At 38.4% G+C, this 20,959-nt stretch overlaps 1 non-coding gene across 1 annotated transcript; it reads right to left on the reverse strand.

Moving 5' to 3' along the window:
- Positions 1-8,127: 8,127 nt before the first annotated feature.
- Positions 8,128-8,181, reverse strand: LOC111957336 (U7 small nuclear RNA). Its single transcript, XR_002876378.1, has one exon. It is a non-coding gene; the product is annotated as a U7 small nuclear RNA (small nuclear RNA).
- Positions 8,182-20,959: the final 12,778 nt, after the last annotated feature.

Consider the following 20,959-nt stretch of genomic DNA (forward strand, 5'->3'; position numbering starts at 1 on the left):
ATGATATAAAGTGTTTATATTTCTCAAGAGCAATTTAGAACAGCTTTGACCGTACCCCTCGACTTGACCCCCCTGATTGAAAATGTGACCATTGTTCACAATTAGATTGTTTCTGGTTTTCCCAATGGGACATTTTCTGTATTTCCTTCCTGTATGAGACGGAAATACAGCTCTCCCCCTCCCGACAGTGTTTGCTTGCCCCTCCATCATGTCCAGGGTCTCACTCCACTGCTGATGAGAGAGGGCCTCTGAGGAGCGGAACTTAGCCACTGTGAACATAGGCTTTCACAGATCTGTTCACAAAGCGAGCTAAGTCCTGCACCTCACAAAACTCTGAACCCCATATCATTAGATCCAGATGTCCTCCATCTCTCTTGTATGTTCACATATTTCGATGTGCACGTTTTTTCTTTTTTTTATCCAGAAAGTATGAGCTTTCAGCTATGGATCAGCATTGTGTTACGGTTGCTGGTGGAGATATTTGGAGGAGATGGCTTAGGGATAATATCCTGGATGTTTTATCCCTGCATGAATAAAGTGCTAGAATATATTAACCAGTTCAGAGCGGGTTGTTGAGACTGAACAAGGGATTGGGAAACCACAATTAGATGTTGAGGAACATTTCACATTTGTAGCAAAGAATGCTTGTCTGTGGCCGTTAGCTATATCCTGACCATGAGAGCCATTGGCTTCAATAGTTATGATCCTCATCCCCGGTGAGCTTCTGAAGGAACATGTAGCATGGGGACGGTGGAGAAAGGTTGAGGAAGGCAACAGGCTCCATCGGGATTGGATGGGGATGATGTTGAAGAGTGTGGCATGCAGCTGGTTGGAAATCCCTGGCAATGTGATTTTATGATACAATACCAAATCACTCTGCCAGGAATCCCACTGGCTGCCCCATGTAGGATGGAGAGAGCGAAAGATAGRGAGGGGAGAGAGGCTGACAGATGGACAGACAGACAAACAGAATACAATAGCCTTATAGTCAGGTAGAGAGCAGACTGATGGCAGGTGTCTGTGCAGTATGGCCGAGTCCAGCCACTCATCACCCTGTAATTACAGTTAACACACGTCCCTCCCTGAGCTCACTGTTCCCCTCCTCATCCTCTTTTTAACAGTCCTATAGGAACAGTCCTGTAGGAGGGGGGCTCACATTCACTGATGCACCTGAGCAAACACACTTAATCTCTATGCCTGTTTAGAAAATCCTCGAACTGGGCTGGATGTAGTTATACTTTCCACATCCTTTGACCACATGCTTCTTCATTACCTTTTGACCTGTACTATTAAATAATTTATTTTGCATTGTATTTACAGTCATACATACAGTACAAATTATGTCAATGAAAGGAATGATTATGTCATTTAGATGCATTCGGAAAGTATTCCGACCCCTTGTCTTCTTCCACATTTTTTTAGGTTATAGCCTTATTCTAGAACGGATTGAATTGTTTTTTTCCCTCATCACTCTACACACAATACCCCATAATGACAAAGCAAAAACACGTTTATTTAAAAAAATATATATATATATTACATAAGTATTCAGACCCTTTACTCAGTATTTTGTAGAAGCACCTTTGGCAGCGATTACAGCCTCGAGTCTTCTTGGGTATGACACTACAAGCTTGGCACACCTGTACTTGGGGAGTTTCTCCCATTCTTCTCTGCAGAGCCACTCAAACTATGTCAGGTTGGATGGGGAGCATCGCTGCATAACTATTTTCACGTCTCTACAAAGATGCTCGATCGGGTTCAAGTCTGGGCTCTGGTTGGGCCACTCAAGGACATTCAGAGACTTGTCTCGAAGCCACTCCTGTGTTGTCTTGGATCTGGGCTTAGGGTTGTGGTCCTGTTGGACCTTTTTGGCAAACTCCAAGCGGGCTGTCATGAGCCTTTTACTGAGGAGTGGCTTCCATCTGGCCACTCTACCATAAAGGCCTGATTGGTGGAATGCTGCAGGGATGGTTGTCCTTCTGGAAGGTTTTCCCATCTCCACAGAGAAACTCTGGAGCTCTGTCAGAGTGACCATCGGGTTCTTGGTCACCTACCTGACCAAGGCCCTTCTCCCCTGATTGCTAGTACGAGTCTTGGTGGTTCCAAACTTCTTCCATTTAAAAATTATGGAGGCCACCGTGTACTTGTAAACCTTCAATTCCGCAGACATTGGTACTCTTCCCCAGATCTGTGCCTCGACACGATCCTGTCTCGGAGCTCTACGGACAATTCCTTCGACCTCATGGCTTGAGTTTTGCTCTGACATGCACTGCCAACTGTGCATGTCAACTGTGCAATTTGGAAAGACAGGTGTGTGCCTTTCCAAATTATGTCCAATCAATTGAATTTACCACAGTTGGACTCCAATCAAGTTGTAGAAACATCTCAATGATAATCAATGGAAACAGGATGCACCTGAGCTAAATTTAGAGTCTCATAGCAAAGGGTCTGAATACTTATGTAAATAAGGTATTTCTGTTTTGTATTTTTAATAAATGTGCAAAAAACTCTAAAAATCTGTTTTCGCTTCGTCATTATGGGCTATTGTGTGTAGATCGATGATGGGGRAAAAAACWATTTAAAACATTTTAGAATAAGGCTGTAACGTAACAAAATGTGGAAAAGGTCAAGGAGTCTGAATACTTTCCAAATGCACTRTACATTTAAATGACCTTACATAAAATAGCTATTCACTGCCACGCAGTGAAAGTACTATTTATTAGCTACTACCTAGCAAGTCTTTATGGAATCAACCATAGAGATCCAATTAGTGTTCTTTATATGTCATTCTAACACTTAAAAGTTCATGTCCAGCTCACTCTATGTTGAAACATACTCACTTTCAGGATGTTGTCTATGTTGGAAATTTTCTAAAACTCAGATCCATACTGTAAAGAAAGTAAAAGAGAATAATTAATCCAGAGATGAAAATAATAACCTAAAGGTAAAGGGAGGTAAAGATAATAATTAATCCAGAGATGAAAAGAATAACCAGAATTACAAGGTCTAAAGTAATCTACAGTACTTGGACCTCTGGGCACAGAGAGAGCAGCAGTGGCTGATGGACTGAGACTAAAAGTTTGCCCTACTTCTCATCAGCAGTGACCACCACAAACTTCGGGGGAGGGAAATGGATGCATAATAAATATATGTCATCCTAGAAATTCATGACAGTGTATCATCTGATAAAAGTTTAATTGCATCATTTGTTAATTATGCTTCTTAATCACACTTACAGTTATTTTGTCTTAGACCATGGCGAACATTTACAGACATGTTCTGAGGCAAGGAAGATAGCAGACATCTTGTGGCTTGAACGTTGGGCAGCTCCCTTCCAAGTCTGACAGCTAAATTCATGCTAATTAAACTGGCCCAGTTCCGGGAAACAGACTACTGAATTAAAGCCCATCTTTAAAGTTAAATTACTTATTCCTKCCACTCACTCTCTTCTTTACAGCTCTTTATAGCCTAGAGAAAGACTTGATTGACTGAATAAAAGGAAAATCAAAGATAGCTTATAATGAAAGATATGATGCCATCAAATGAAATACATTGATGTATGAGAGGTGTCAAAAGGACATGAAGAAATAACAGATTTTCAATTTAAAAGACTTTGTTATATGAGCAAATGTGTGTGAGCTGTTATGTTCATACATTTTCAAAAAAGTATTTTTAATCATACAGAGATGTACCCTGTTCATTGCAAGTTTCTTTTCACCACAAGTAAATTATAACTCAAAACATGTCAAGATTTTACATGTGACGTCATAAGCCTGTCCACAAAATTGGAGAGTATCGCTGCTTTGAGTCTATGGACAGACCACAAAGCCCTTTGATAATGGCCATAGTGGGATCACTCCCCTCTCCAATTACTGTATGAAGATCAGCCCTGTCCTGTGAACACCACTTGTCTTCATAATACTGTATATTAGTTTCATGAAGAACACATACTGTACATACTTCCCCATACATGTTAACAAGCTTTAGTCTGCYTTAATCAACTTTCCTACTATGGGAACTTCTAAAGTTTTACTCTTACATTTGAGGATAGTTTGTACATGGCAAGTCTCACTAAATCACACAAATCACATGTCTAGAATTGCAGCAGCTTGCTCTCTCTAGGCTAAATCATTTATGTTTGAGACCAGCCATTGGCACCTCACTTGCCTCCATTATAAACCAGAACTCGATAGTGAGATTGGCTGATGCATTACAGCCCTACTGCCACTGGCTGCCAGACAATCATGGAGTTCGTCTCCCAGTCTTTATGTTGTGCCAGAACCCTTCTCCTTGATTGCCCACAGTCTCAGCTGTTATGGCTAAACAACTACTCTGCTCTGGGAGCAGGCCAGAGAAAAGGGCAGCACGTTATTTGGTCTGGCCCTCAGTCAGATGCCATTCCAAATCAAATGTTATTTGTCACATACACATGGTTAGCAGATGTTAATGCGAGTGTAGCGAAATGCTTGTGCTTCTAGTTCCGACAGTGCAGTAATATCTAACAATAATATCTAACAGTAATATCTAATAAGTAATCTAACAATTCCCCAACAACTAACAACTAACTAAAGTGGCCAGTGATTGGGTCTCAATGTAGGCAGCAGCCTCTCTGAGTTAGTGATTGCTGTTTAGCAGTCTGATGGGCTTGAGATAGAAGCTGTTTTTCAGTCTCTCGGTCCCAGCTTTGATGCACCTGTACTGACCTCGCCTTCTGGATGGTACCGGTGTGAACGGGCAGTGGCTCGGGTGGATGTTGTCCCTGATGATCTTTTTGRCCTTCCTGTGACATCGGGTGCTGTAGGTGTCATGGAGGGCATGGTGATGCGTTGTGCTGACCGCACCACCCTCTGGAGAGCCTTGCAGTTGAGGGCGGTGCAGTTGCCGTACCAGGCGGTGATACAGCCCGACAGGATGCTCTCGATTGTGCATCTGTAAAAGTTTGTCAGGGTTTTGGGTGACAAGCCGAATTTCTTCAGCCTCCTGAGGTTGTCTGTGTGAGTGGACCATTTCAGTTTGTCTGTGATTTGTACGCCGAGGAACTTAAAACTTTCCACCATCTCCACTGCTGTCCCTTCGATGTGGATAGGGGGCTGCTCCCTCTGCTGTTTCCTAAAGTCCACAATCATTTCCTTTGTTTTGTTGACGTTGAGTGAGAGGTTGTTTTCCTGACACCACACTCCGAGTGCCCTCACCTCCTCCCTGTAGGCTGTCTCGTCATTGTTGTTAATCAAGCCCACTACTGTTGTGTAGTCTGCAAACTTGATTATTGAGTTGGAGGCATGCATGGCCACCCAGTAGTGGGGGAACAGGGAGTGCAGGAGGGGGCTGAGCACGCACCCTTGTGGGGCCCCAGTGTTGAGGATCAGCGAAGTGGAGATGTTGTTTCCTACCTTCACCACCTGGGGGCGGCCCGTCAGAGTCCAGAACCCAATTGCACAGGGCGGGGTTGAGACCCAGGGCCTCCAACTTGATGATGAGTTTAGAGGGTACTATGGTGTTGTATGCTGAGCTGTAGTCAATGAACAGCATTCTTACATAGGTATTCCTTTTGTCCAGATGGGATAAGGCAGTGGACAGTGTGCAGTGTGATGGCGATTGACCAGTCTCATGATGACAGAATTGAGTGCTCATGGGCGGTAGTCATTTAGTTCAGTTATCTTTGCCTTCTTGGGTACAGGAACAATGGTAGCCATCTTGAAGCATGTAGGGACATTATACTGGGATAGGGAGTGATTGAATATGTCTGCAAATACACCAGAGGCTCAAACAGCCACAAGGCCTCTGGCTCTGCTAGGGAGTATAGAGATCTGTCTCTGCCAGGCTAGAATCACCTGCAGCTGGATTACAACCACCCAACTAAACCACTATATACAGTATACATCACCAGTCCATCAGTAAAGATACTACGAAATACTGACGGGCACCTATTTGCAATGAAATTATGTTAACATGGAAATACCCGACATTCAAAGTGAACTCATGAACTGTGAGGTTCCTGTCACTGTTATGATTATAATTCAGAGCTAAAGAGTAATTAACCAAGAATATATTTCTTCATTGTTTTTGAGATGACTCTTCCCTACTGAGACTAAATATCACTAGAAGGAAAGGACATTGCAATTCATCAACTGTATGTTCATGCAAATCACAAGTGTTGTACCATTGTGGTACATTTAGCTAACCTAAAACATCTGAAACTTCAGAGTCTGTTAAAAGAAAACACATTTTATAGAACTTGCAACTGAAAACATTCTCTATAAGTGGCTGTTGTGTCAGAAAATATGATAATATTCCCACGTGTGTTACAAAGACAACAATACAAAAACAATGCTTCTATATAATTATGTGTGAGAAAAAAACCCCGATATAATTACATAAATTATTTGATAGGTTGATGTACACTAACCACACATAGAAGGTCTTCACACTAACTAGAACTTTCGCAAAAATACGTTCGGCTACACATATACTGCAATGTAAACTTGTGGACGTGTCACGTCTCAACCGCTACCTCGGGAGGTAGCGCACGACACTCGCACGACATTTGCTGCCCTTTAAGCAGGGCAGTGTAAAAAGAAATGTCTCGTTGAGCCAACACTCGTTGAGCCAACAATTGTAATAGCATAGACATGTTTTTGAAACAGCTTTTAATTATTTTTGAGACTATATACAGTTTTTACCTGAAATTGTAGTAACAGCCTGTTATGCATTCTGAAATTGTCGCTGTAGCTTTAAATCTCAACAGTGTTTTTTTTTTTTACTACACTGAGCCACCAAGGTCCAGACAAGAAGCAACTCCCATGGGAATTATCAACATTTTCAGTCGCAATTTGCTTTTACCTCATATTATGTCTTCCATGATCAATTGAAGCCAGATTTGTTCTAAGGTAACCTTAATACAGTAGCTAGTGTAAGCCTAAGAGCTCCTATGGTTCAGCTAAAAGTTAGCATTCACCTACAGCTAGCATGTTTATGTGAGGATGCAGCCATTATTTAGCTAGCTTGCGAGCAGTTACCTAGCTGTGTAGCCTATTATAATATGAATGACACTGTATGATAACGTTACAGTACTTTTATTCAGTATTCGGATGGGAGGGGTAAATGTTCATTATTGATATGCTAACATTACTTGATCATGAAGCATGTCGTTAGTTAAAGCTATGGGCTACAATTTCAGAACGTAACAGGMCGTTACTATAAAAACGAATTTCAGCTGTTTCAAAAACATTGCTATGCTGTTACAATTTTTACTGTAAGTGTTGGCTCAACAAGACATTCCTGTTTACACTGCCCTGCTTAGAGGGCGCTAGCTCCGGAGTTAACGTTAGCGGTCGAGATGTGACAAGTTAGTAAGTTTACATTGAAGTATATGTGTAGCCGATGGTATTTTTGTGAAAAGTTTAGTTAAGTGTGAAGACCCTCATAGACAACGCACCTGTCTAGTCAGTGTAGTGATAATCAGAAACAGTAAAAACAAATACAAGCGCAAAGTATTTATTTCAAACTCCCTAGGTTGGTTTATATTTGCTGTGGAAGGAGTAAACTAAAAATAATTATTTTGAGGTTAGCAGACAAATTAAACCTCTTCCATAGAAACCTCTTCAGTCACTAAATGTCTTACAGACCTTTAGCCCCGGGAATCTGGAAGCAAAGCAACCCTTAACTTTACAACATGAAACCAGTGAGTATGTTCAGGGCTTAAAGTGCACTCTGAGGACATACATTTGAATCAAACCAGGCTCACAGGCCAAATTAATGCTTTGGCTGCATGAAACCAAACAGAGCCTTTAACTTCCATCGCCAAAGAAAGCAGTCAAAATGCAAAAGCTTTGACAGAAATGACTACAGTGAGTGTTCCTATCTGAGCATTAGAGAGTCATAAGAGATGAAGTGGGTACATGCTATTCCAATGGGTGTTGAATGACTTGACTGAACTTTCATGGCCGGCCAAAYAACCCACATGAAAAAATACTATTGTGTACCATGGTATAAATACTGTAGCATTACTATATTTATATACTATGGTGTTTTTGTGGACTTTACTGAAGTATTCACTGTAGTGTTTCTGCAGACATGACTGTAGTTTACACAATAGTGTTTTTGTTTCATTATCTTTGACATAGAAGTGGGGGCTTTCTCCTTGAGGAAACCTACTGGACAAACACTAAAAGAGCAACTGTTTCATAACCTGTTATTAGGTAGGACTGGAGGCTGAACTTGGCATGCAGGTTTCTCACTCATGGGTGGCACACATTCGGATATGCGGTAGTGTTTTTGCAGACACTGTAGTGTTTTGCGGATATTACTGTAGTATTTACTAGTGTTTTTTGTGGTTAATATTGTAGTATTTACTATAGTATTCTACTGTATACTACAACATTGTATAGTAAACACTACACGATCGAGGGATACTACAGTGTGTAGTATAGTATTCTACGGTATACTACAAAATTCTATCGTAAGTACTACACATGATTGAGGGATACTACAGTGTGGAGGATAGTATACTACAGAATTCTATAGTATTCTATAGTCCACTAGTCTTTTTTCATGTGGGAAAAAGAGAACTCAACTCTATGCTTATAGAAATTACACATTTTACATCATGAATAAACTTAAAATATTAAAAAAACAACAGTGATAGTTTGCAATTAACCTGTCACAAGTACTTACATATAATTTTCTGATTAAGATGCAGTGAGACAAGTAGCAGCAACAATGCTTTTTTTCTCACACGTAAATGAAGGTAGGAATCTAGGCAGAATTTGTAGACTTTATGAGGCTTGGAAAAATGCAATAAAATGTGAGTGCACCCATCTGTTGGACCTTAGAGGACTTCCTGTAAACAAGCTTGGGAGAGAAAAACCTCTACCACCAGCTCCTCGTCTATAATTGCTGTTTCATCTTTATTTTCTTTCCATTAGCCTGCCTACTCTTATTTTCTCTCTACCTACTTCTCTTATCTGTCTCCTATCATTTTCTTTCACTCTCCCTCTCTCTTTGGCTTTCCTTTCTACAAATAACTCTAAAGTATATTGTTTACTTCAAAATAGTGGTAGCATTGGAAGCTAATATTGCTTTGATGTAAAGAGGAAAGAAAGACAGTATTGTTATTGTTAACATTTTTCTATATAGTTATACATGTATTGTATATAATATATACTTATATTTCCTAATTTATGAGTTTGATTAGATCAATATGTGATTTGATTATTCTGTAGTTTTATCATCCAGAATCAAATCTAGTATCAGATTTATGCATTATATCACAATAGCTAACCCCTGCTGACACATCCCTCATGGATAATCATGCATACATACATCTATATTCCACCAGTAAACTACATGCGATTACATTTCCTGACACAGAAATTCACCAGGGAAATAATTTCTCAGTGGAAAATGTTGAATTACATTAACGGTGACATTGTTGTTGAATGCAAGCAGACAAGTTATAATGACATACTTGTATTATATCTTTCTATTTAGGACTAAATAAATGAGTAATATCTAAATAAATATATTATAGAGGATATAGAATTTGAATCATGTATTTATTATATTCAATATATTATGTTTTATTTCCATTTACTCATGACCATCAAGGATTTTAGTTCCAAATAATATTATATTGTATAATTTAATTTACATTGTGCCCTGATATGATGCTTTGTGTACAGTTTGTTTCCTTTCAATCAATTCATTTTCTATATTGATTTGTGTAATTTCCTTATTCTTACAATAAAATGTAAAAAGTAACTATGAGCCTCATTTTTTCTCCCCATTCCATAAAGACATGTCAAGGCTTTCCGTCAATAAGAACTCATAAGAAATAAAACCAACAACTTAATAGTATGGTACAKGCCGGGTTCACTCTATGGTCAAATATATCTCCATTAAAATAGTTAATCACTGAGCGCACCTCTGAAATCTAGGATCATACACTGTAAATATATTCAATATTCATTTTGGTAGTGGTACATATAAATACATATATTCCAGTTAAATTAAGTATATGCACACTGTTGGCTAAATATTATCAATATTTCCAGTGTAAAAAGTTATTTTTGAAAAAAACATTACAAAGAAACCATCCCAATCGTTTAAACATGACCCATCGCTTTGCCATTCACGTCTGTGGCAGCTATACGTATCTATGAATCAACTCTATTCAGTCCTGTCTGGACAGTCTCTCTAAAAATGTATCTCTATGTTCACTAAGAGTATGAACAGTAGGTTAGCTGTTTTTCCCCCCAGTGATATACTGTTGTTGGAGAATCTCAGTAAGATTTATAATGCTAGCTGAAAAACCCAACCCTGCTACATTATAATGGCCAACTGGCCAGCAACTGTCTGCAAAGAGAACCACAGTGTTGATCTAATCATTCAGTGATGTCAGGTGGAAAAGACGGCTTACTTCCTCCCTCTGTGCCAACACTCAGCCCAGAGAGAAAGGGGAGAGAGAGAGAGAGCGGGAAGGTTAGGCAAGGCACATGGCCCGGCTTTCTTATTCATTATACAACTTCTAACTTCTGAAGACTGTCTTACAGTTGTTTATTTCTCCCTACTTCCTCCTCTCATATTTTATACATTAAGGAAAGCCATATAAGCAATGAAGCAGGGGAGGTTTACATGCATGTAAACACATCTAATTGATTCTGGGAATATTGTTAGATTGTGCCACATGAATTTTACATTTAAAGCAATATGTCCAGGCTATAACAAAAAAGGACTCTGGTACACATACTGAATATAACACGTGTATGTGGCCTCTTTCTACGCYGCCACCAATACAAAAAGGATTGTGATCCTCTGACGAGGTGCACTAAAAGCACAAGATATTTTCGTAGAATTCCTTCCCAGATTTCAACCATCACAAAGCAATAGAAATGGTGGTTGTTGTGGATCCCGTTTCAAGTACATCTGCAACACACTGAAACAAAATGTGGACCCTAGAATTACCAGGCCATTGTTAAAACTTAACAAAAAGCGCTGTCTTGTCCAATGTATACAGTGAAACAACAGCATTGTGTTGAATAGTGAGAAAAGGCTGGAAAATTGTGTARCAAATGATCTGTCATTATTAAGTTTAAGTATTTTACTTTTTAGTAAATATTTTTTATTAGTAAATCAACTAACTATTGAGGATTTTAAAAAGTAAGTAAAGATATCAATTCGGGGCTGGCAAGTCCTAAAGTTTCGGCTTTGTTTCAATGTAGCATTTTGACATGTTTGCATTCCTTCCAAGTCTACACCAAAGCACTGAATTGCTATTGAATCTTTTCGCTCCAACTGTCATATATACTATGGGTGTTTTCAGAGGTTTATCTAAAAGGTTATCTTAAGTAATCTAAAAATTTTACAAAGTCGACTGAAAGCAGATAACTTTTCATTCATTCCCTGTACGGGTGTACAGGGGAAATACAGGTGCGAACCAAATGCACATTACACATGCTGGAGACCCGAACTGCTCTGAAGGATCAAACAGTACTCCAAGTACTTACTGGAAAGTACTATGCTGTTGTATTAAATATCATACAATTACAGTTTCCATTTGCAACAAATATCTTGAAGTTATTGTATGTAGTTAAACGGTTGCTGTAAGAATTAATTTTTACATTAAACACAAACTTTAAATGTTAACAGATTGAGGAAAAGCACCGTCTTACTCACACAAAAGTACTGCCAGCTTCCATTTGGGATTGATTTAAAGCCCAATGATCTTTATATGAACTTAGTGTGGTGATCCCAAAGCCATTGGTTAAAGAGAGAATGCAGTGGATCATACATGTTGCTCCTTAGCTCCAATGCAACCCCAAGCTCAAACTGTGCTCCAACTAGTACGCTCCTCCTCCCCTCTTTAAGTTAGGGACTGAGTCAAAGGCATACACATCATTCACAGAAGTTTCAAAACCACACCCAGAACTGCTTGGAAAGGAGGGGAAACACTGAGTTTTCCTTAAATAACACCAGGAGAAGGGAGGAAACTCCTGTTTTCTGCACAGCCAAATTCTCAAGTAGCCATGTAGTAGGTTGTGTTTTGAAAAGAAAATGATGATGCAGTTGTCATTTTCAGGATGTTTATCTTTTTCAGCTAGGGGGTTCTATTTTAAAGAAGTAAGTAGGTGTGTGGTGGGGTCTGGCTTTAAACACCATAGAGTATAGAGATATGTGGTCTCAGGTCATAGTGTGTAGTGGTAATTGAATATACACTGTTTGTATACTGCGCATGTGTGTGTGCGTGTGTGGTTGGTGTGTGCGTAGGCACATGGGCATGTAGTTGAGGGCTCTCTTCATCCTGATTCCCGTCCTTGATGACAACCAGCTGCACCTCTTTCCTTTGTGAGTGGGCAGCATGTAGCCTTCATCCCTCTTCATACATATGAATCTCTTTACGACAAAGAAGCACACCATTTCTATAGCACAAATTGCACCGCCATTTTTGTTGTGTGTGTTGTGCAATCCTGGTTGATAACATTGCTACATGCTTTTTACTTTCTGTAATTAGGGCTATGTGAAATCTATAGTGATTTGTAGCTTGTAAAAAAAAAAGTTGTTTCTTTGGGGTAATGAGTACCAAATTAATATGACATTAAAGCATTGTTTTCCAGCATGAAAAGGCTATTGGATTTGTGACAAAATAGTATATTGTTATGAACAGTACATCCTTTGATCTGTTATCTTTTCCCCAGACTAATCATTTACAAATGACAGCCCGGAACTAAAGGTGTAGCCTGGAGCTCGTGAGGGGTACCAGGGWTTGTCCACCAGTTTCTATTTACGGCATAATGTTATGTTGCTAGGGAACATCGTTACATTATCAAACCAATCAAATGACCATAAATGTTTCTCTYATTATCTGGGATGCATATTGCTTTGCATATTCTTTCCAGTATACAGTACTGTGGCTACAAAGAAAGCTTGATGCAGCTAAACAATATGCAACTAGATGTTCTTTCAAAGTCAACCTGACTTCTCTGACATAATCTAGTTGAAAGGATGTTCTGAGTAGGAATTTCAAAAACTGGATGAAAGAAGTTTCTCAAACTTTACACTCCCATTTGTTTGTTTGAATAAATTGTCTTAAATACGCAATATCAAACAATGGACAACCCAGTTGAAAGCAATGTGAAAGCAATGTGAAAGCAGGTTGACAAAGGAGGGGTCTAGAACCAAACTATAAARTGTTGTATTTTGCCTGGCAGTTTGCCCAGACGGCAAGTGAAAACAAAGGCTGCCTACACACTCCCTATCTGTGACTTGAGACAGACAGGCAGACCCACAAAGGGAACACTTTCATCTGTATCTCATTGCATAGGAAACCCAGCTCACAAGAAAAATTACTACAGTTTACTATACAATACTACAGTACTTACTAGATCATTAYTTAGCTAACTGTAGTATACTGTAGAATATTATATACCACACACTGTAGTATCCATCGATAATGTGTAGTACTTACTATAGAATTTTGTAGTATACTGTAGAATACGGTCATGCTTTAAATTATGTGCAGGTTATAAAGGCTTAATAAAGCTTTCATAAACACTACTTAAATGTGTTACAAATCATCTATAACCAAATGTCATGCTTTATAAACGGTTCATAAATGTGGCATAACTGTGTGACATAACCACCAATGTCAAATGTGACATAACCCACTATGTCAAATTTGACAAACTTTTTTTTATTTTTTATAATGGGTGGCATAAGCACTGCTTAATAAAGACCTTATTAATCATATGAAATTGATACTTCACAAAGCATTTATAACCCTGTCATGCATCTTGGTAGAGCATTGCAACACCAGGATATTAGGTTTKATTCCCAGGACCACCCATACGTAAAATGTATTCATGCATGACTGTAAGTCGCTTTGGATAAACGTGTCTGCTAAATGTTATATATTATATTTCACTAAAATATTTCTCGGATGGCCCAACCTCTTTCCCTCTTGGGTGCATAGTCAATATTGGACCTGACCTCAACTTCCCCCAAAATGCTGTGCTGCAGGATGACTCAAATCTAACGTGCAGCCATGCACAGCAAAAAAAAWGCCAAATTCTGATTTCTTGGTTTTGTTTTTCCAGGTTTYGTTTTCCCTCCATTTTTTTCTGGTTTACCTCAAATTTTCACACTTTTTATTAGAAAAATAACTACATTTGATTTTCTGTGTTCACACCAATGCTTATATCACATCAGGGRGTGACTTTTGAGGTCTGGGAAAAATCTAAGGAACTTAGATTTTTTTGTGTATATGCCCTTTAATCCAGTGAGCATGTCCTGCACTGTTGTTTGGTTAGCAGGTTTTCTGCAGTAAGCGCACATGTGATGTGATTTGTCCGCCAATGGAATGGGTGGAGTAAAAGGCCAGCAACATTCCGTATTATTTGAAGACCGATKAAATGACACCATATACAGTATGTGACCCGTTTCTAGACGATAGGCGTATATCACACGTGACCACTTCACAGGAGAGGCATTTGAAAGTAATATTTTTTTATTTGATCAAAATGCGTTTTTTGGCAGAAATACCTTYTGGAACATGTGAACTTTCATGCCATCTGTAAATACGAATACGATTCTCTGACTTAATTCATGATATATGAAAATAATTGTCTAAACATTAATAATGATTAATATTTGTTCATATTTAAGTGACATGCTGTAAAAGTATTGTAGGGAATACTCAGTAGGTTCTGTAGAATGTATATATGTGACCTACCGCCTCAATTCGGGTTTATGTAGCAAAATTTGAAATGGTTCTTTTACATTGGATAAAAGTAGAGACTTAGAGCTACAAAGGTATATCATACACTGCAGTTGAGGAACAATGGGAAAGTAATTCTGCTTTGAATGTTAGATATATTTTTCATATCATGAATGGTTATTAACACTTTTCTTCTATTACGTGGGAGGTTATTTTGAACATTTCTGAAATTCCGTGACCTGGAAATACTTTTTTTTGTGTGTTGCTGACGAGACGCTGATCATGTGATGAGTTAGCAAATCAAATGCCCACTTGTGTTGCCACTGGACAGCGAAAAACAATTAAGTTAAGCTTTATTTTTTWAATTTAAATTAGTTTGTAGTTAAGTTTTAGTTAGATTACATACTGTAGCTACCTCAATCGTTTTTTWAAACCATTTCAGTGACTTCACAGCAATTTTTAGCTAACGTTATCCAAAATGTTACTAGCTAGCAGACTCAGCTAAATACAAATCCCTGCAGATACAGCCACATCTCATAGTCACGTCATGATATTTGTAAATGAAAGAGGAATATAATAATACGAATTGAATGGAGTTTCTCATCTTCCAAGATAGAGTTTCTGGCGCAGCAGAGAAATGCCCATATCCAGATGGTGTGTCAAAGGCATTTCCTAACAGACCTGCTAACTTTTTGTTGTTGTTACTTTCAATGTTTGAACCAACATGCAGTACCTCCAGCAGGAACAGAGGCAATAACCATTAATCCGCCAGCTCAGGGACAAGCTACACTATTCATAGCCCWGTGTAATGTTCAATGTCATTGCATTGCTTAACTTTTTTAAACTTTGTGTGTTTGTATTGTTTTAAAAACATACAAATAAAAGGAAATGCATAGTTGGAACATGTCTTTAATGTTCATTTGTTTTAGCTGTTAGTGATAATTCCCTAAGTGTTAATACTTTTGTTTCCATCATTAAGCCTCTATGTATGTGTTATGAATGANTTTTGTTTCCATCATTAAGCCTCTATGTATGTGTTATGAATGAGGAGTGGGTCAATGTGTCAAAGAACTGACTGAGCCCAGCACCGCGCGGTATGGATTGCGTGTTTTTGTACTGAGGAACATGTAACTTGGTTCCAGAAGAAAGACACTTTCAATTTCTTTAGGTTGGGGGCTTTTATCAAGGTAAGTGTTTCTTGGTGCAACATTGTCCCTAGGCTATTGCACTCACAGCACATATAAACCTGGGATATCAACCATTTAAAGTTGTCCTTAGTGGGAGTGACCATAGAATTCTATAGGAATTACCTTACTCACTAAATTATTTGTCATCGTCACTACTTAACACAGTCAAAAAGTAATAATTATGGCTAAACCCTGCCCATTTCCACAATTTATCTTCTTAAAATGTGATTTTAACCCTAACTAATGACAGCCAAGTTTCATGGGTTGGTCCACCAGACCTTACGTGTCTGGGAACGAGATTATGCGTAATGTGACTAACATGTCATCCCTTTTGAGCGTATGCTGTCCTTCAGCACAACATGTCATCCTTTATAAAGCACATGTTTATATCATATTCGACATAGTGGGTTATGTCACATTTGACATTGGTGATTGTCACACATTAATGGCACATTTATGAACCCTTTATACAGCATGACATATGGTTATAGATGATTTGTAACATATTTATGTAGTACTTATGAAGGCTTTATGAAGCCTTTTAAGCTGAATGTCATTTAAAGCGGGACATAGAATACTATAGTAAATATTACAGTATACTACAGTATACTACAGACCACAAAAACACTACAGTAAATAATCCAGTAATGTCTGCAAATCAGTACAGTCCGCAAAAACACTACATTAATTACTTAAGGCCCGAGGGGGTGTGGCAATAATGCCCGAGGGGGTGTGGTATATGGCCAATATACCACAGTGGTATATGGCCAATATACCACAAAAACCAGAGGTGCCTTATTGCTATTATAAACTAGTTACCAATGTCATTAGAGCATTAAAAAGAAATGTTTTGTCATACGGCTTGGCTGTCATTAGTTATGGTCTGATATACCACAGCTGTCAGCCAATCAGCATTCAGGGCTCGAACCACCCAGTTTATAATATAGTATATACTACAGTACTTAATTTGCATATACCCTGCCAATTCCCCTCCCAATTTGTGCCACCCATAAATGAGAAACCCGCAATGCTATGTATAGATCGTATATTGCGTTCCTTGCAGGTTATAGAAAAGAGCAGAAGATTTTTATATTTATACTATAGTAAACTGTAAATATTACTGTATACTACAGTCTTGTCCACAATACTACAGAAAAGTCAGCATAAACACTAAGGTGAATATTCTAGTATTTATACCATAGTTTACTACAGAATTCTTTTTCATGTGGGAGTGCTAAGGAAGTCGTGTGTGTGTGTGTGTGAGTCATATCCCTGGAGAGACCCCACCCTGCGTAGGCGGGAGATTTGGCGACAGTCTGTTAGCCTAGCCCATCCTGGAGAAGGACTACTGCTCAGACAACTGCGTTCTTTGTTCAAATGTAATTTTGAAAAAGTGAGAAAAGAGAAAATATATTTTTCTGTGGCGATGATATGATCTTCTGCCACCACTGTGTGTGTCTAAATGTTATGAAATAAACACGAAACACATGTCTCTGGTTTCAGCTGTCTTTATTCAAATTAAACAGTGCATTTAATGCTTTATCCCTTATGCTCAGGGACTTCTGTGATATACTTTATGCATCTCATCAACTTTATTATGGATTATGTTATAAGGAGGATTGTTAGTATTGCTGTTTTTAGTAACAGCTTGACAGAATGAAGTGTTAAATTGATCAGACTAGCAGGGAGGTTCTGTTGCCACAGTGCTACTGTGACAGTTGCAATACTGATCCTATGTGATGCCCTGCGATGGGGCCCTTGCTCCCAGCAGCATCTGTTTTTTGCWAAATGAATTTCTAATGTGTCATTTGGAGGCCCTACTGCTTGTGAAATGAAATCATGATAACAATAAAATAGTGTCAGAGCCAAAGATCAGACTGTTATGGGACTAGCATGGTCCCAATCGATCCTGTTCCCAATTAGAGATTAATCTGCGCTTATGCCTCCGACGTCTCTTTGAAGCTTCAAACTAAGCCCAGAGTAGCTGCTAGAAGATCAAGCAAATGTGGTTACGTGTGGCCTAATTTCACTTCAATGGGTAACATTAGGTTGCTCTGAAGTAGAATGCCAATGGGTGACTGGCTGCCAGCGCCAACATCAGATATTCAGTTTTCGAGTTAGAGTGGCTCGATACAAATAAAGCATTCCTTCCCCCTTCTATTCAGTCTAGTCTACCATCCACATCTGCATCTCACTTAGTCCCACTAATTAAGAGTTAATTGGCGTTCAGCTTGGCTTCACTACTTGTAAATGAATGAACTAGCTATAAGGATACACAGTGACATTGCTGCTCTTTATCAGAATCCCAACAGTCTCTTATGTTCAGACGTACTCAATAAACAACTTCACTGGCTGTAAACAAAATTAGGCTGCTTGAGTTTACATTGTCTGAGTGAGTGTACACACAGAAAAGTTGACGTTTTAATATATAGTATAATAGTATGCGAATTGTAAGGCAGAGGTCAAATGTAAACTCAAACTTCAAGGCAGGCTGGCAATATGGAAACACTTAAACAGAGGCTTGTGTGCTCCAGCAGATGTGTACAACCGCAGTCCACAAGGCCCGCTAAGACTCTTTGTTTTTTTGTATTGAGGGTGCAAGTATCTTTGTCATCAAAATAGATTTGATATAATTTTTAAGTTGCTGCAGCTGTCTATGCTAATATATAGCTAAGAATTCTGTGTAAACATTGCACAAACAAACATTCTGTGGTATGTAGATACATTTTAGGGGCTTTACTTCAATATGTACTGTTGCTGTGGTTGTTTTCAGGCTAATCCAGTGGGACAAATTTGTACATTAATCCATGTTTAATCTGAGTCATTAAATCAAAAGTTWTGTTTACAATACTCACCTTTGTAGTATTTGCTTCACTATCAACTATAAAAAAAAAAAGCCTTGTTTGCCATCTACACAAAGGACATATTCTACTTTACTACTGATGTCAGGAATTAGCAGCTAAACTGAGTGGACAAGTTTCAACAATATGGTGATGATTACAATAAATAAGGTGTCATTTGTTTGAGTCACGCCCTACTGATTTATATATTCTATTATGTGACGAGTTATAGTCTAAAAGAAGAATGTAGTGTCAAGCTGAAAAGACCAGGCTGCACAAGCAATGGCATGGGTCAACGACATTACACTTGGATCCATTTACCCTTGACTCCTTGACTCCTTGGCTGACAGAATACTAGCTCCATTGTAATGCAATACTTGTTGTTGGCCTACACATGGATGTCAGGATTCAAATGGGAATAAGTCATTATTGTAGAATATCTTATTTTGTTAATATAATAGCTTTACTACTTGAAGATAAATTCAACTTAAGTTAACAGATGTAGCAGTCTCCTGTGTTTTATTTGCAAATGTCAAAATGGCTGATGTTCTTATAGGCCTATATAGATGTATTGTAGTTTGTGGTGACTTTGTCAAAAGCTAAAAATTGTTAACATATATTTTTTTAATTTGTGTATGAGCATTTTGCTATATGACAATATTGCAAGGTTGGATCTAAGGCATTATCCACACATATCTAGATAAGAAACATGTTGTGCTTCATAAATACAATGATTTAGGCAACTCAGAAAAAGTCATGAACTGCATCAGAAATGCAGGGCATTAAATGTTTACATTTAGCAGACACTCTTACCCAGAACGACTTACAAGAGAAATTAGGGTTAAGTGCCTTACTAAAGGACACATTAGCAGATTTTTCACACAGTCAGCTTGGGAATTCGAACCAGCAACCTTTTGGTTACCAGCCCAGCACTCTTAGCCACTAGGCTACCTGCTTGCCACACTATGGTTATGTTTGTACCCAGAGATTGACGATACTGTAACTAACTTTTGTAGAAAACATGGGTTATGTATGATAATATAATGAACAATGTCATTATGACACAAAGTCTTCACCATATCTACTAATCATCCCCCAACACTGAGGTATATTCCCTTAATGCTGCAATATTTTTGGGCGACCCCACCAAATTCACATTGAAAAGCGGTAGATCTGTTTCATGTGCGACTGTTATTATGCTTCCCGTTCTTAAGTTTAGTTTTTTCGACTTTTATTTTTGGTTTTGTACAGCAGCTTCAAACAGCTGAAAATAAAATATTTAGTGATTCTCTACACAATGACTGCTTGTTTCACCACATAAACTGAAATTAGGTGAACTATTAAAATGTTAGCAAACAAGAAAATGGCGGCGCAATTTCTGCATATTACACCTTTAATTTTGTCCACCACGGGAAGATAAATTGCGTATATGCCTTGTCAATAGAAGTATAAAGATGAATCACTTTGTTCACTACCATTCATTGCAAATGTCAAAACCACCCTGTGGTTCATGATTCATCCCTCATATCTTGTTGATTTATGTGCTTTTCTTTTTTAATAGGTTCCATTGGAAAGTAATACTCTACCAAATGAATGTCAAGAGATAAGTGGACATACCTTTTGAAGACAATATTTATTCTATGAGTATTTATGTAATACAGCCAAGCATTGCACTTTGTTTCCTCCTCGCTTCCCCCGTTATACTTTATATTTTTTTTAGGCTCTCAAATTGTGCATTTACACGTACCGCGTGGGTAAAGGGTAACCTTTTCAGGTGAAGGCTTTAGATTCCAGCATCCACAGTGCTCATGACAAGATAGATTTTTTTACTGAGAAATTAGCTTKGAGACTGGTTCGTGCTGCATTCTGCCATGAATTGTAGAAAAATATGTCTCATTCTGTTTTATCAAAAGGGTGCATCAATGTACACCGATGTGCCTCTGCATTGAATATGCTCTACACAATAGATCTGAAATAGTTAGTACTGCAATCATTAAATTATCAGTCAGTCTGTGGAAGTCTTTGTGTTGTTCAATGTCATTTTCCCCAAGATCATTGTGTACAAAGAAAGCTGGAAGATGATGATTAAAATGAAGATGAAAGTCTCACAGCACTAAATTAATATCCAATATGACAATAGAGATGAAATGGACCAATTTCAAGGATGACAATGTCCAGAACCCAGAGACAGACCCAGAGTCAAGATATCTTGTACAGATGTA

This window comes from Salvelinus sp. IW2-2015, linkage group LG32, assembly GCF_002910315.2.
Source record: "Salvelinus sp. IW2-2015 linkage group LG32, ASM291031v2, whole genome shotgun sequence".
Taxonomy (NCBI): domain Eukaryota; kingdom Metazoa; phylum Chordata; class Actinopteri; order Salmoniformes; family Salmonidae; genus Salvelinus; species Salvelinus sp. IW2-2015.